Here is a 12,334-nt window from a genome sequence, read left to right as displayed (position 1 = left end):
TAAATCGACTTTGACAAAGTCCTTGGTTTTTTGACCCACCCATCCACCCCAACCTCTTCCATACGCAGCGTTGCCTGTTCTATACTTCCCGGTTCACAATTGCGTGACATACAAATTTTGTGCTGACCATCATGGAAAACATGTGAAATTAATGATTATGTACACAAATCAACTTTAAAGTTTGACTATTTCACAAACTGCTGTGCACAAACTCATTATAGTGTTGACAAGAGGTGGAAGAAACAAAACAAGATTCAGCATGACACAGCGCCTGAAATTAAACTATAAAAGAGAAACCCTGCCAATGCTCCATTATAACAAAAACAAATGGGTTTTTGTTATAAACTGAATGCGATGAGGGTTGAGACCCAAACTTCATCAGAACTTTACAAAAAATACATTTTCATGTACGATCTATTAAGCTATATTTTCAAAATAAAATATGAAAAGAAAAGACAAAACAAATTTTGAGTTTTAATTTCAGTGATCAATCACATTCCCCTAGGTAAATTTGATATATTAGTGATTGAATGAATGCATATGAGGCAGAAGAAGAGCTCTGCACTGGGGGAACAAACAGAAGCTGTATAACGCCGCAGACGAGCAGCATATTAGTCTCCGTTTCTCCGCGCTCTTGGAAACAATATGAACAAAAGCCAGTCACCTTGCTCTCTCTCTCTGGCTCTTATTCATTGGTGCTCTTGCTTACACTTGTACAGTAGCATTAGCAGCCTCCCCTGCTGTTCATCACTGGCCGAGCTGTAATTACAGACGCATCCAGAGGAGACAAAAGGAGGAAGCTCGAAAGAAGTCTGGCCTTTAAGCCCTGTGTGTGTGTGTGTGTGTGTGTGTGTGTGTGTGTGTGGGGGGGGTGGGGGGGGTGGGTACACCTGTGCAGTGTGCGTGGGTGTGCATCACATGGGCGATACAGATCAAGCAAAGACAAAACAAGTGAAAAGAAGCCTGGTCGTCCTTTGAGCTGCTATACTAAAAGAGTCCCCCGCCACCCACTCTCTTTTTTCTCTCCTTCCACCCCTCTTTCTTTCTCTCTTTCTTTCTTTCTTTCTTTCTTTCTTTCTTTCTTTCTCACTCACTCTCCATCTCTTCTTCCTCTCCTGCTGTCATGCCTCTTTCCCCATCTACATCTCATCTTCTCTTTCTCTATGTAATTGCTCTCAGGATTGAGTCTAACATCAGAAGTATCGCTCTGGGTTGTTTTTCAAAACAAAAAATAACACGGAAAGAATCGCGTATAGGTGAAACAAAACTCACTTTGCTAATAAAAGATAGAAGGAAATTTGCCTGATCTCGACAAACGCACGCGGAGACCTCGTGCAAAATTTGATTTGGGTATAAAAGCAAGAAAAAAAGGGAGAAAACCATTTTTTTTTTAAATGCCTAATTAGCTTCTTTTTCAGGCAGCTCTCTGTGGAGATTTTAATTATGATTTGGCATCAGCTGGCGTTTATTGGATGAAATGGACGCTGTTGATCAAGGCTCTGTAGGAAGGTGGTAGAGATGGCGGGAGATACAAGCAAACCAGAAAATGAGGGAGAGAGAGAGAGATTGTGGAGCTGATCAAACACATTTTCATTCACACCATGCTCGGCTACATGCTGACAAGCCATGCACACCCAGACCCACGACAGAAGCACAACCCTTAACAAGACAAAAGCCACAACATTTTTATGGAAAACGTCTGTTTTGCTACTCTCTATTGTCAGTTGATGTAATTAGTCGAGCTAATGAAAGCTTTTCCATTTGCAAGTCCAAACACTGAATGTATGCTCTTTGTCTCTTCCTGGAAGAATCATTTGATGCCCAAGGAGTGATGTATCTTCTGTTTCTGGCTTGTTGGAAATAAATGTGAGATTAATAAATAGTACGGTGTATTCAGCATTAGGCTGGAATTAAAGTTATGTAAATATACATGTTAATGTCGCTGCAGATCAACCCAGAGAGGGGTGTTGTGGTGCAACACAGTCTCACCACAGTTTGTGAATTAGTCACGAAATTTAATCTATTTGATTTGTGTACATAGACACAAATTTCCCTTTTTTTCCCATGACATTCAGCACGACTATCAACAACATATTCTTTGGGGCTTTCCTATGAATGTCCAGCAACACATGATGCACTTGTCAATTTCCGCTCCAGTCTTTTCAGAATAAAACTACGTAATCAGGTTTAGGAATAAACCAACTTGGTTAAGCTAAGTCAACATACTACTTAGTTAGGATTAGGAAAAAATCGCGGCTTGGGTTTAAATAACTCCGAAAGTGCAGTAACTTAAGTACGGAAGTTACATGACAAATAAATCAACTTTGACTTCTGCTTTTACACGGGACACCGATCTCTTGGGCGAAAGTCCTGTGTTTTTTAACCCACCCATCCATCACGACTCGCTCCCTACGCGGCGTACATGAATAGATACATTATATTTTGTGACTATTTCACGAACTGCTGTGCGACCAGGCTGTATTGTGGGTCAAAGAGGAGCCAATGTACACACCTCCCCAAATTAAAAACCCCAAGTGCAGCCCTGCACATTAAACAAGCTGATTGGTTAATCCAACGTCCAAAACAAAAAAAGAAAAAGACAAAAACTTGCTCACGTCTAGTATAAAAGAAACATTGAAGTGAACTTCTTCTAACACCTGTGCACGTTCACCTTTGTGCAGCATGCTCCTGCCTTTAGCAATGATCTTTGTTCAGTGACCTTGACTGAACATGAAAAGAGCGCCACCTATAAACATTCAAATTTCAGAAACAAATACAAAGAAATACAGTATACAAGTACATTTTTAATATCAGCAGCGTTACTTTTTATGTAAAATGTGGAGAACCAGACTTTAAAGGGGACATATCACCAAAAAACTCACTTTTTCAGTGCTTGTGCACATACATTTGGGTATCTGGAGTGCCTACCAACCCACAAACTGTGAAATAAGACAATCCAGTCTAGATCAGAAAACATGTGATTCAACAAGCCATTCAGATTTGGCTCCCATTCCTATGTCACCTATGTTCCTATGTACGCCCACAGCTTGATAACTACCTTTGCAAAGGTGCACCATGTTTTTCTTGCAAGCCAATCAAAGCAGACTGGACTTTTTTAGGAAGGGGGTCTTAATGACACCGGCACTAAAACGGAGCATTTCAGACAGATGGTGAATACAGGTATATTCCAACACATTTTTATTCCCAACTCGTCAAATACCATCGCTTGGTCAGTGACCCTCAGCATCGGAGACCAACACACGGGGTACCCCTCTTGCGTTACTTTTGGACAAACCAAAATACTAATCCTTTCAAAATAAATTTCCATTTTCACAGGAAGTTAGGTTTACACAACCACTTAGGTAGGGTTAGGAAACGGTCATGGTCGATGTTAGCTTCACTGACTCGCGACTCACGTGACAAAACATGTCAACGTTACTTTTAGTTTCACACGGGACATGAACACCGGTCTCCTGGTTGAAAGTCTTGTGTTTGTTTGACCCATCCACCACCCCTCCTGCCTGCCCTGAACAAACTCTCTCGCTATTAATACTACGTCACTGCTCCGACCGTCAAATAACGCCACTGGTGGGTTTACATTGGAGTTGGAGAAAGCCTGCTTTGTCACATACTGTTGTTAAAGGGTGCCTCCGTGCATTGGTTTCCAATGCCTAGGGGCGCTGCCCTATCAGCGGTATTTGACGAGTTGGGAGGGAGAACGGGTTGTATATTCACACAGTGTGAGAAAAATAATGTTGTTGTTGAACATTAAAATATGTTCTAGTGGGAACCTGAAAATGAGCGTGATATGTCCACTTTAAAGTTTCAGTAATCAGTCATTCATCCATTGTTAATATAAAAGTGCTACAGTATGTTTAATGTGAAAGGTGGTGCTCTTAGTGATCAACCCACAGAGAATTACCACCTAACTCTGCAGTTCCGCCAGCTCTACGGAGCATTTTAAGCATCTTTCAGCACATTGTTTTGACTTAAAGTGGCATTAGGCAGTATATTTTTGGCATCATTGGGCAAACATTCCATAACAACCTTTCAGCATATTGTAATTCAAGTGTTCTGAGAGATAACTAGACTTTTGCACCTCCTCATGGCTCCGTTTTCAGGCTTTGGAAAATCTAGCCCGTGACAGGAGACTTTGACCAATCACAGGTCATTTCATTGAGAGAGCGTTCCTATTGGCTGTGCTCCGGTCATGTGACCGGACTTGGAGTTCCTTCACCAGATTTAAAAATGGCGGCAGCGTCGTCACAAACTTTCTAATTTTACAGCTAAACCGTGCACTACAAGATGATTCTGAAAACATCTGAGGAGAGAAATAGGCATTAATGTAACATAATATTGATTCATATTTGATGAGCGCGGCCTAGTTTGACAGTTTGGTCGGAGTTCATGAGTGATTGACAGCCGGGTCTCATACACAGCAGCTGGACAGCGGACCTCAGATCAGCTCTGATTGGTTGTTTTCCTCCGGTAAGTGAAATCTTGCAGATGCGGTTAGGAGCACCGGAGGACACAGAGGCACATGAGTTTTTTTAGGTTACCTGTTTCATGTACTACTGTAACGATATAGAGACCGTTTTATGAAAATAACTTTTTTTAATTATATTTGCTCTAATCTCGCCTACTTCAGCTTTAATGGCCCAAAACTGAGCGTTGATAAACCCACTGCCACTTTATTGCTACAAATTCTTAATACGCTGTTACCTTCACGGAGGGAGTTGCAAAATTTTCACAAGGTATGCTATGTAATTTTGCTTGCAGGTAAATACATACTGTAGATGTGCATGCCAGGGGTGCAGTAGCCTTAGCCATTGTACCCTAAAGGCTATCAGATGTTTACTGGAAGAAACTGTCCTTTCTGTTCTGTTGCGTACAGTTTACTCTACTATTTTCACTTTCATAAAAATGTTGAAGGTGATACCTGATATTTTAAGCAATATTAATTCACTTTTATTCAGTTGTGTAAAGGTAAAAACAAAGTGACCGTGATAAGGAAAATATGTATCATGTTTTTCCCAATTTCCCATTCCTTATTCTCATGACTCACAAGTAATTAAACTATGGTTTATTGTAACCTAAAGAGGTGGTACACCCTATATGCAACCAACAAATCGAGCAATTTAATAACGTTCAGCTGAATCTTGCTTCTGCTTTTCAACAACCGAAAGCACAAGTCTTTTAACTGGACATTTAGCACAACGCTAATTTCAATTGATAAAGATTTCAGCTGTACAAGCAGAACAGGGTAGATATGGATGACTCAGAGGTTTTTTAGGATGAGAAATGAACTCCGAGACCGGCAGTGCCACATTGAGCCACGCAAGACCATGGGAGTTAGCGGAAAGGATGTTCACACAAACACACACATGCACATGCACATGCACACGTCCAGTAATCTGAGTAGCAGAGTATCATCTGGGTAACCACATCCTCTGCCTCAGTGTGGAGAGGAGGAACCTGACACCCCACCGCCCTATATGAAAACTCCCTAGTCATCACTAATATGGGCAGGAATATCAACATTTAATATGCACAAGGGGACCGCAAAGGTCATAGCAGGGGCCCAGGATGAAGACAAAACGACACTAATTCTTGCAGAAAATGATGGAGCTTGAGCACACACCAACAACGCATCCTCCTTTATGGTGCAAATCCACCTTTTTCTCCTCTCCCTAAGTCCCTCTTTAAATGTTTACAGTGGAAGTCATGATTGTACCATCCTCGTACAATAAATTCAGGAAAGTACAGGCAAATGCAGCCAGAGATTGTGTTCTAACTCAACCACTAATATATATTATTATACATTTCTGACAACCACTTTCCAAAGCTTACCATAAGTTCAAACATTGCTTTTCTAACATCAAGGCATTTTTCAGTTCAGTACACTGTACACTGTAAACCCCAATCCTTCCATGACACAAACAAATATTGTAAAGCCTACACAAATGTCCAGAACTGTCAAAATGACTTAAAAACGTTATGTTCACTTGACACAAACACTCATCCCGTGTGAGTTTAACTTAAATTTTTTATGTTGTCTACAATTTCAGATTTTTGAGTTTATTTAACTAAAATGTATTAACAACATACACATTGTGCATACAATTTGATAGTTGAATGAACTATTAAAAAATGTGAACAAATATGTACTCAATGTTTTTATGTTCATATGACAAGTAGTTATTTTCTTGTTCAATAAAATGAAAATAAATTGTGTTCACTTTACATAACATAAACACATAATTACAACAAGAGTTGCAGAGTTATGCTGAACAATTTTTTTGCTGTCTTAACATAAAACTACCACAAATTTCAGTGTTTTTACCAACGTATTATTTTTTCTAGTAGATAATTTAGTAAAAATGAGTCAGAGCAACGTCAGATTTAAAGGTTGAGTACGACTTCCATTTCTTTCTTTGTGTAACTTAAAATCTTTAAGTAGAAAACAAAACCTAAATTTGTGTTTATAATGTTTACGTCAATAAAACTTAAAATTGAATGTTAAAATGGCATATATTCAACTTCATGCCCACTGACTGTGACCCAGGACAAAAACTTGCAGAGCCTCACATTCGACCCGATGGATGAAACTACTGGATACTAAGCTTTCACTGGAGAGTGAATGAGAAGCACTGACAAACCAGGAACAGCTGTGACGTGCTATTGGTCCAATCACAGCCTGCGGTGCCAGAAGGAAATGTTGTCCTGTTAAGCTCATTGAACAGCATAGAAATTGTGCACTATGTATATATTTTAGTAGTTGTTTGAACTTAAAAATTGGTGTAAAAATATCTACTCAGTTGTTTGCCATGAATATTAACTTGCACATGGTGGTAATTCACTAGAACAATTTGATTCCTTTTTTGTATCAAAGTCACATTATTATGATTATTACAGTTGCAACCAAGGGACAAACATGTTAATTAGGGATGGTCTGACCTCTGAACAATGACAATAAGTCTTTTTCAAAACAAATATTTCACTCATAGAAGAAAAAACACAGGTGTTCCAGGAAGCCATGACAGTGCGACAGTGAGCCATCTGTTAAATATTAAAAGGCCTGCCTTTTAAAAAAGCCTTTGAGTTGCCAAAAAGTGTCTAAGAATTTAATCCAAAGGACAGACAAGCAAACATGGCCGTGGTGAAAAAGATGAGGTGAAATGAGTTACTTGAATTAAAAATGTTGCTGTGCAGCAGCCTCTGGAGTCTCAGATGACGGAGCGTCCTTGAACGCGCCTAAACGGCCTCTCTTTGCAGCTGCGTTATGGCAGCTGCCTCGTGGGCGGCCTGGATTGAGTTAAATCTAAAAAGGTAATGATATGATATATTTTGGATAATGGTCTTCATTAATGTTGATGTATGTGATTTGTAGTTTAGTTAAAAACCAGTAAGCAAAACCAGTATGATTTTTGGCCACTATGGACAAGAGGTAATCCACAACAAGATGACTTAATAAGTGAATAAGGTTATGGCTAATGTAACGTTAGCCTATTGGCAAATGAATGCCTCCAGTTGACATGGAGCAACGTTAGCATTCATTAGGCGTCGTGTTTCTGGCCACTTGTTGATTATAAGTCCAATAGTCACTCACCTTTTAGCTCAGTGTTGCCCTCTACCAACTACTGAGACAAATATTTGTCCCTTTAGCAGCTAAACTAAGCTAAACTAAACTAAACATACCTTAGTATGTTGCTAACTGCCAGCTTTGTCTGCTCTTTGGTGCTAGCCATGTAGCATACAGTGGGTTTGTCAGAGCTTCTTCACTGAAAACTGACATATAGACTAGCTTTAGTTTCATACATCATAGTTTATTTAGTATTGTTGTCAACTGTACATTCACACTTTAGTTTGTCTTTTAGAGAAGTTTGCCTTAAGTCATTCTAATTTCTCTTTCTTTGAGTCGAGGGTGCTGCTGCTGCTGCTGGAGGGACATCTTGTCAGGTCGGAGCTAAAGATGTGCCCCCTAAAGCAGAGCTCTATAGGCTGGTGTATACTTCTGCGTTACCATATATCCCAGACTACGCCACAGCCTGATGTGACGTGCACCTCCCCAGAAACGCTGGAGCAACGCAGCTCGGTAGCATTGCATTTTCTCCTATGCATTTCCTGCTGCTCCTTCTTCTCTATGAACATGGACCAAATTCAATGGTCGTACACACCGTATCCTCTGACATTCACGTTGCAGTAGTTTCAGTAAAAGTAACTGTTGTTGAACATTTATTAGTTCCAACACGTTCCGCTCAGTTTCAGTCGCTGTTGTTTTTGAATTACACAAAGAAACTTACTACAGTGGCATAGAAACCCCACCGCCAACTAGCGTATTGGCGCTGTAATTGCAGAGTGATGTTGACACACCAGCGAACAAGTATAAATGCTCACAACGGCGTACTGTAGGCCACTTGCGTAGGCTCTTCTTTTGTACGGCACTTTGTAGGCAGATGTTTTTTTTTTTTTTTTTTTTTTAAAGTTATTTTTTTGGGGGCATTTTTCCATTTTTATGACAGGACAGTGGATAGAGTCTTGAAAGGGGGGAGAGAGAGAGTGGATGCGGAAAGGGCCACAGGCCGGATTCGAACCCGGGCCGCCGCGGTCAGGACCAAGCCTTAATACATGGACGCCCGCTCTACCAACTGAGCTAACCCAGGCGCCCCTAGGCAGATGTTTTACTGGGGTCCGGTAGTCACTAGCTTTGCTGCTGGGCGCTGCAATGGAACGAATAACTGACTTTCACTTCTTGGCAATATACGTTCTTTGACACAACTACCAACTGACGGCCCCATTATGAATGGAGACCTCATGTTTATTTCTTTAGACTACGTATATTAGTTAGTTTGTGCTCTTGTTTTTCGTAAATTGCTAAATTATTTATACTGAAATAATTGTCCTGTTTTGTTTCATTTTAAGTTTAGTTGGTAGTGTTTGTATTTGTGTTACCACTTTGTTTCAAAAATGGTCTGATCCATCCAGCCATTCTATATATTTGTGGTTTGTCCATTCAGTTCTATTCAGTTTATGTTGAGTCAGCATAGCCTGGGGTAAACTCTGTTTAGTTGACCTTTTTTATGGGCCCAGATCTTTGCTATATATTTGGCCAACTTAATTGCTTAATCTTTGGGTAAATAAAACCCTCTTTTTGAAAATCCACCCGAGACTCCTCACGTCTGTTTATTTGAGGGCGCTCACAATGGTGAGTCAACTGACGAGTGAAGCAGTGAAGTGATTAAAGGTAGTGTCTGTTTAGAATCTACCTTGAAAATAGAAAGTTGATTTACATTTAAACGATGTCATTCAAAACCGAGTATTGAAGTATTCAGGCAACACTTTTATCCGAGAAGAAAAAAAAAAAGTTCCGGAGTGGTAGATGTGCTCTGAATTAGCCCCGGCACCCCTGTGGTCTTTGGTGAAGTATAACGGACAAGGCCAACGCTGCCGATAGAGATGATTCGTCAAGTTCCAAGGGAGCTGACCTTCAGCTGGGAACGCTATTGAATAGACACAGAAATGCTCACAAGCACGTTGAAGTACAGACTCACTGCACTCACACTGCAGAAAACACACACATGCACATTTTACATATATACACTGATATGAAAGAAACATGAACAATAGACAAACAAAAGAACACACGGTGAGCAGCAGGGGGGGACATGGAAACAGAGCATTGCCACTCTGCATGCGTTATAAGATGACAAGCGCAATCAATAAAGCTCAATACGAGCAGCCTTTTATCAAGAATATATCAAAGTATGTGATTCCAGTAGAAGCGCCTTTATCGTGTCATTTATGAGCCTCAACCACCACTACAAGGAGCCAGGAGAGCGCACGGCACAGCAGCCTGTGTGTGATTCTATAATTAGGGGTACATGTCATGTCCATGGGCTGTATTTATCAATTTTACTAAATATTCCCTTCAAGCAATGATCAATTTTATATCAGGGCACATTTCTCTTTCATTTAATACAAAAAAGTCAACAGGTCCCATCATTTATTTTGCAAAAAATGCATATTCTTACTGGAATATGCTGTTTTTGTGCTGTCCGATTTGCTAAATGTAAGGTTTTGCTCTTCAGATTAACATTAAAATACATGTTTTTGTGTATAATTTTCATAATTATTTGTTCAAAATAATCATTAAAATATGAGAAAGGTGTTTTAAAAGCTATTTGGCTCATTCATGTACATTAAATCATCCACTTTGTGTGTGTCTGAGAAATCTCCGTCAACTGTGTTACGTGTGGTTTTTGTGTCATAAATCTTTTAAATGTTGGCTAAACTGTCACAAAAAAGATGGAGGATATCTTTAGAGAGGAAAGTCTTACATAAGGATAGTGAATAACTCTAAATTCAGTGTAATGTGGATTTATGTTGAAAAAATATTCATCCTTCCTGATAGCATCCCATAAAATGTCCATTATGAAGCTCAAAATTCATATTTTCAAAACATAGACAACCTTAAAACCTCTGGTGAATAGACTCAAAAACTTTCAAACAAATGTGATATAGTACCTTGTTCATGTTTTATATGACACAACATTTGTCTGTAACACAGTTGACAAAATAATGAATCAAATGTTTATTTTCATTTAAAATATTGAAAAAGTCATTAGAGCTTAAGCTTGGCAATTTATGAATTCAGCACATTTAGGGGATATATATATATATTATGGTAACAACTAAATTGTTTATCAAAAAAAGAAAACTGATTTCTTCCGTTTTGGTTGACATGAAATGTAGCCCTAATTACAGAATGACTCCTGTATCGGGTCCGATGCTGCCACCTATGCGCACCATTGAGAGGTGCGTCTGGAGAGCCACTGTAGCGCGCTTTACGCAGCCAGGGGGCGCACTCACGTCACTAACCTCTCTCTCTCTCTCTCTCTCTCTTTCTCTCTCCCTCTGTCTCCCTCTTTCTTTCTCTCTCTCTAGCAGTGGATGCCGGAGTGTAACCGCAGCTCTCCTCTCCTCTCATTCATGCTGAGCGCTGCTGTCCTGTGCGCACGGATCTGCAGAGAGCTGAGCTTCGGACCCGGTGCTGCTGCTGCTGTTTGACAAGCCCGCCGTTGGGAATGGAAATGTCTTCTGCTGCAACTCTGACATCCTAAAGAGAAAAGAAAAAAACATGCCAAGCAGGAGGTACGCGGAGGGCGGTTTGATCAGTAAGTACAAGACAAACTTTTTTTGCGGTTCTTAATCATCTCGTCTTGGAGCGCTTTTTTTCCAACCCCCGAAATGTTGATGACATTCCTCTCCCTCTCCTCTCCTCTCCTACCCTTCACCTCTCCATATCCCTCTATCCTCTGTCATCCCTTCCCTCCGATGTCTCTCTCCCGTCTTGACATATCAGCACACATGGAGTAGTAGTCTAGGTGTGTTGCTGGAGAGATCCGGCTCTCTGTTGATTCCATGTTGTGCGCTTCTTAACCATCAGCATGGCTTGTTTTACGCACCCGAGGAGAAGAAGCAGCAGCAGCCAGACGCATGAGGTGGAAGGTTGCGGATGAATCTGTTCCGAAATGACTCTCTCTCTTGGAATTGGTCAAGTTGTTTGAAGGTTAAGGATTACTTTTACTTCACCAAGGCAAAGGAACTGCGGATTTGTGGATACAAAGTGTCAGTGTTTAAAGAGGAGTGTATATATACAGCTCCACGGGCTGTGTTTCATCTCCAAGAAGCTTGGGCTTTAATGTTTTAGGGTAGATATATGGAGTATTATAGGAATGTTGTCGCAGTGGTACAGTGGTGCCAGGTTTGGATTAGTAGCTGTTGTTGTTTATTCTGATGCTTCTCTGCTGATTAAACCTGGACGTCCTTACGTGATGGACATCGCTGCATCTGCATGCGCTCAAGACTGCGAATTTGAACTTGAAAAACACTCTTTTGCTTTCACTGTGCGCGTGCATGTGCGCATATATCATTGTGTCAGTGTGTGTGTGTGTATGTATGCAGCGTCCTCTTGACCACGATTGTACGCGTGTGCATACAGTGCACAAGTTTGTATATATATATATATGCAGCTGTGTGCCTGTTTGTGCTTGTTCGGATGCAAAATGTAAGTGTTTGAATGTGTGTTTAGTGAGTGAATGTGCAGACCTGCGTGCGTGTGTGTGTGTGTATGTGTGTGCCCCACAACCACCCACACACGCACACACACATACACGCACACACAGCTTCGTCATTTTGGAGTGGCATCAACGTGCTCTGACAGTTTTGTGTCACCCTATGAATTTTTGACTTGAAATGCGTAGGTGAGGCAGACTGGCTGATTTTGAGAGACTATGGGCGCCAAGCCACCGGTTTGGCTGCCAAAGCACAGAAG

The 12,334-nt window shown here is 40.6% G+C and overlaps 1 protein-coding gene across 1 annotated transcript in view; it reads left to right on the top strand.

Moving 5' to 3' along the window:
• The first annotated feature begins 7,154 nt into the window (after positions 1 to 7,154).
• The window catches only part of LOC119490163 (plexin-A1-like), a 361,229-nt gene continuing 356,049 nt past the window's right edge, over positions 7,155 to 12,334 (top strand). The window contains 2 exon segments of the mRNA XM_037773385.1: positions 7,155 to 7,329; positions 10,945 to 11,174. The gene's annotated coding sequence lies outside the window, so the exon portion shown is untranslated.

Source organism: Sebastes umbrosus, chromosome 6, assembly GCF_015220745.1.
Source record: "Sebastes umbrosus isolate fSebUmb1 chromosome 6, fSebUmb1.pri, whole genome shotgun sequence".
In the NCBI taxonomy this organism is placed as follows: Eukaryota; Metazoa; Chordata; class Actinopteri; order Perciformes; family Sebastidae; genus Sebastes; species Sebastes umbrosus.
Note: the sequence above shows the minus strand (reverse complement) of the source record. Positions and strands in the feature narration are given on the sequence as shown.